We start from the raw sequence: 5,523 nt of genomic DNA on the forward strand, positions 1-5,523 counted from the left end.
GATTCAGCTACTACCTTGTTGTCTTAGTAGTGTGTGCTATCCTCTGATATAATAGTCATCAGCCCCGGTCCTTTTCTTAGTTGGTTACTATCCACTGAAATATTAGTCATCAGTTCCGCTCCTGAACCATCACATACTGCAACAACAAGGAACATAACATTATACTTAGAAAACAAACAAACCCATAACAAAACAGGTGCTACCTTGCTTTAGCATTATCCACTGCTATATTAAGCATCAACTTGCTCCCGAACAAACAAAGAGCCCAGCATCCCGTTCCTGTTCTTTCTGATTGTTTATCTTCCCTTTAAAATGGTTATTCACCTGATTAATATGTGCGGCATTCATTAGTCTCAACACCCTTTCCGGTCATACCTCACCAATTCTCCCCCAGGTCCTAGTGTCCCCCTACATAACTTACGTTTTTTATAACATATCGTTTTTTAACTTTAAAAGTTGTCGCTGCATAAATTAGGTCAGCCGGAACCGGGAACACTTCCTATAACACCAGATGTACTCGTTACATCAGAAAAAGAATGGCATCTACGCTAATATTAGTCTTTCTGTTTATCCCGAGGTTTACCATAGTCAACCGGATCTGGGCCGTATCCAGCTGAGACCAGGGGCCTGTACCATGATGGTGGATGAACAAACTCAGGGTTATAGGATTAGTTTCGAGTTGACAAAACCAAACCACTCCAATCCAGCTTTGTTGGTACCATGATGCTGATCATCAACTTTCTCTGTCAACTCAGGCTTTGATCCTGAGTTTGTGGAGCGCGTGCACATGAATCCGTGACATCAGTGGCAAACAGCCAATCACATGCCTTGCAACAGAAATAAACTGATTCACTTCTCGCGAGAGAGTCAGCGCGATTCAAAACTCTTTCGCTGAAAATGAAGAATTTAAATGCATTTACATTATTGGAAAATACTTGTCTGTGAAAGAGGACAAATAAAAGAAATGATCTTTCTCTATCAGTGCAAGTGAAAGTTGTGAAGTTTAGGCCTATATTACATATGATCTATATATATTTATATTCATTGAGACTAAGTGCTTAATAACTACTGTTACACTAAACTTGCATGTGTGTAATGGATTAATAAAAATATAGATCATATAATTATACAAATCATATAAATTATATTATCATTAAAACCAGACAATTTCATCGTTAAATATTTGTTTTTACTATATAATGACCTTTAATTTGGAGGAAGAGAAACTGGGGGAGTGACTTTATTGTGTTGAGTGTGTCAGTGTCACTTAGTTTACATCTGATTGGTCCAATTTTAGTTTGAGATCTCTAATCCAGAACATAACCTGCCCCGGAGCAGGTTAGCCGTGGAGCGCAAGTTACTATGGCAATGAACACCGCTAAAAGTCAAGTTACTTTCATGGTACCTAAAACCCAGGATTGGCGCAAACTAATCTGAAATTTACCTGGCTAGCCAGCTAATCCAGCTTCATGGTACAGGCCCCAGGACCTGCGCCTTGACACGACCACAACGCAGCCCTGAAGTATCAGCAGAGATCGAGTCAACTAGATCATCCATTGTGAAGACATCATCGACACGACAGCCAGTGCCACAGTTCCTCAACAGACCGTCCATACCGGCGTGATGAATACGAACCTCAACTGGACACGACCACAACGCAGCCCTGAAGTATCAGCAGAGATCGAGTCAACTGGATCATCCATTGTGAAGGCCTCATCGACACGACAGCCAGTAGCAGAGTTCCTCAACAGACCGTCCATACCGCCGTGATGAATACTGGATGGAACTGAAATAAATACTTTGATTGTTGCGATCCTATCAGACTTATGATAGCAACCTGATTGTAACAAAGCACTGTTCGCCAGAGGAGAACTGGCCCCCCGACTAAGCCTTTCTCCCAAGGTTTTTTTTTTCCTCCATTTTAACACCTATTTGCCACTTGTTTGCCACCTGATGTTACTTGATGGAGTTTGGGTTCCTTGCCGCTGTCGCCTTTGGCTTGCTTAGTTGGGGACACTGACATTTGATATTCAATAGTATTCTTGACATTTATTCAACAGTGCTTCTGATCTGCCTGCATTGACACTATTATTTACCATAATTTACCATTATGTACCAGTTATCAATGTAAAGCTGCTTTGACACAATCTGCATTGTAAAAAGCGCTATATAAATAAAGATGACTTGACTTGACTTGACAATGTTGATCTGGTTACCATGAGAACAGTGTCACGCGCTGCTGCTTCAGCAATCATATGGTAGAAAATGTCCAAATAAATGTTTAACAAGCTGACAGAAGTCGATTCAACAACAAAGACAACACTTTCAAAATGTGATTATTTTATTGAGTGATTGGGAGTGGGTTCAATCAGTGACATTATTAGATTTGATATACGGCGTCTTCCAGTCACCTCCTCAACCAGCTTCCCTTACTTTACATGTAGAAAAGGTGAAAATTGTTTTACACCGTCCAGTCTTTTCTTTGAACGATGATGTGAGCTCCTGTTGCAATTCTCGATTCAGCATAAATGACCTACAATGGCGACATTTTTCACAATCGCGACAGAAAATCAAAATACTGCCCTAACGTCACTAGCAGGAAGGCAGCGCGATATAAACAAACCCAGACTAGAACTGAACGCGGCGTGACGACAGCTTCACATTCTCTATATCTACCTCCTCGATGGCAGGAAAGTCTTTCAGTTCAGTGGACAAGTCGCTCCTCTTCATAACATAAAGATCACGTCCAACATATGTTGTGATTTTCTTTTCTCCATCTCTTCCATTCTAATTTTCACTGCTTGCCCTCCACCGGTATTTCGCGCGTCACCAGAACCACGTGATTGCAAACAACCTATTGCTTTTCTTTATCCATCAAAATGGAGAGAATTACACAATTAAAGTTAGAGCAAATTCTTTTTGGTAATGAAAACCTTCCGAAGGAACTTTTTAGAATGTACAATATCATAACAATTATGGGTAAAATGTCGTCTTGTTGTGTTTTTGGCTGCCAGAATAGAAGGAACAGGACTTTTGGTTCAAAACTAAAGTTTTACCAGATCCCGGCAGACATTCCTTCACAGAAATCAAAAAGATAATTGTGGTTGAAAGCAATACGGCGTACAGACTGGACGGAGATGATCATAAATAATACTCGTGTTTGCAGTGCACACTTCATATCAGGTAAAATAATCGATGCATATGTAATGGTGTGTTGGTTTTATCTAGTACAAATCAGCAAGTTTCTGTTTTATAGGTGAAAAGTTGCCAACTTTCAGCGCACTAGCTAGCTTAAATGTTAAACAAACATACAGCGATAGATGTGTATGCCATCCTTTGAATGGTCTCTTAAAATAATCCACATTGCTAGCCATAATCATAGTTAGCCCAGCGTTAGGTTACATTAGACAATAAGCCTTGACAAAATTCCCCGAACCACCCGAAAGTAATTCATATGTTGTCTAGGAAATATCCAAAACTTAAGTTAATTTACAAAAATAGCTGTCACGGTCCCGCAGAGTCAGTGACTGTACATATTCGGACAGTTCTGAACCTTCTTCTGCATCTATGTTTAATAAATCCCTCCTAAAACATGTTAGCTTACGCTTGTCAACATTGAGTCCAGCGTCTCTTTTTGCCTCCAGCTAAGCCCCGCCCACCAGGAAACATTGCAATGTTTACAAACTTTTAAGGGGTCTATTCTACCTACCTATTTCCAGTACCTATTCTACTTACGGAACGAACGCGGTGCCAGTTTAGTTTTTTTCCGTAAATTGAATAGGGAAGGCGTAGGACATTCAGCATAAGCGTTATGAAGAATGCGTTAACGGAAAGTACGTTCAAGGCAATATTTTGTTTATAAAGCATAAACGGTTGTATTTTTTTCGAAAATGACAGATCGTTTCGCTAGATAAGACCCTTATCATCTGGTATCGTTTAAAGCCCTTTGAAGCTGCACTGAAACTGTAATTTGGACCTTCAACCTGTTGGTAGCCGTTGAAATCCATTATAAAGGAGAATAATCCTGGAATGTTTTCCTCAAAAACCTTCATTTCTTTTCGACTGACAAAAGAAAGACATGAACATCTTGGATGACATGGGGGTGAGTAAATTTATCAGGAAAAGTGTATTTAAAAGTTAATTAATCCTTTAACCTAACATTGCAAAATATGAGCAAAGTTACCTTAAGTCAAATCCTAAAGAAATTGTGGAATCTCCTCAGTTTCTGCTGCTGAAAAAAAGTCCTGCTCAAAATGTCTTTATTGTGATTAACAGCAAAAAAAAAATTACTGTAGAATTTACCCACCATTAAAATTTAACCATGATGCTTTGCAGATTTACAGCAACATGCTGTATACAGGTTCTACAGTAAGGATTTATTCATTTTACGGAAATAATGCTGTGGAAACTATACAGAAATTTGTGTTCTGTTTTGTTTGCCTTTGGTATCTTGTTCTATTGTCCTGTCTTGTAAATGGCCGTCAACAGAGAAGGATGTTTTTTATTCTGCCCATATATTTATCACACTGTGGTCTGCATGTTGCTGATGACCATGTGATGAACTCTGTAAGCAGAAGTCAGTCTCTGCTTGAATGTTTAAGTGTTGCTTCACTTGTGTGTTTTTGTGGTTGATTTCTGTTCAACACTCACAGTGCAGATTCACACATTATTTTCTTGTTTGCTCAGAGGTTCAGCACGCTCATTCCTGGAACCAATGCAGGCACAACACATTTAGAACTGTACTTGAAATATTTGTAATCCTTTTTTTTTTTTTAAATGTACATAATTGTGAGAAATTAATTGGGAAATATGAGAGACTGAGGATGGTTGCAATACTGTTTTTATCTCAAACTTTGATATAATTTGCCATGACAGTTTATATTTTGAACGCATTTATTTTGTTAATGAAATTTTCTTGTTCAAAATTATTTTAAACCAACCTCTATGAACCCCTTCCACCAACTCTAGACATTTCATTTTTAAGTATATTAATTAAAAAAGGTGAACAAAAAAAAAGAAACATTTCATTGTAAAACAGCAAAACTATTGAACACAAATAATAAATAAAACAAGATAACAATTAAACATAACAGTTTGTGTTAATCACTTTGACAGTTTTTTTCAAAACGGGAGCTTGTACAATGTAACATTTTGTTCAGTAATTAACAACCCTCTCTTTTTTTTTTTTTTTTTTATTAAATGTATCGAGTAAGTGTTGTATATCAAATATCTGAAGAGAAATATCTGCTGATTCAGATTATACCACTACTGTCATGTAACATGCATTAACCTGTTGAAAACTCATAAGTAAAATGTTGATTTGTTGTTGTGTTGGGGTCAGTTTGAGTTGCAAATTGCTGCTGCAAATTGTCTATTTTGGTCACTTGCTGACACTTATGTGGTTTCATGCGATATTTCTTCTCTGAAACATGAGGAAACAGAGAGACACTGCAAGAAGTGACCAGCTCCTCTCTCTCTCACACACACACACACACACACACACACACACTCTCCACTGCAGAC

At 38.2% G+C, this 5,523-nt stretch overlaps 1 protein-coding gene across 1 annotated transcript in view; it reads left to right on the forward strand.

The window, feature by feature from the left end:
- Window positions 1-5,523, forward strand: part of LOC125243169 (gastrula zinc finger protein XlCGF57.1-like) — a 132,833-nt gene that overhangs the window by 21,002 nt on the left and 106,308 nt on the right. The gene's annotated exons all lie outside the window — the stretch shown is intronic.

This window comes from Megalobrama amblycephala, linkage group LG1 (assembly GCF_018812025.1).
Source record: "Megalobrama amblycephala isolate DHTTF-2021 linkage group LG1, ASM1881202v1, whole genome shotgun sequence".
In the NCBI taxonomy this organism is placed as follows: domain Eukaryota; kingdom Metazoa; phylum Chordata; class Actinopteri; order Cypriniformes; family Xenocyprididae; genus Megalobrama; species Megalobrama amblycephala.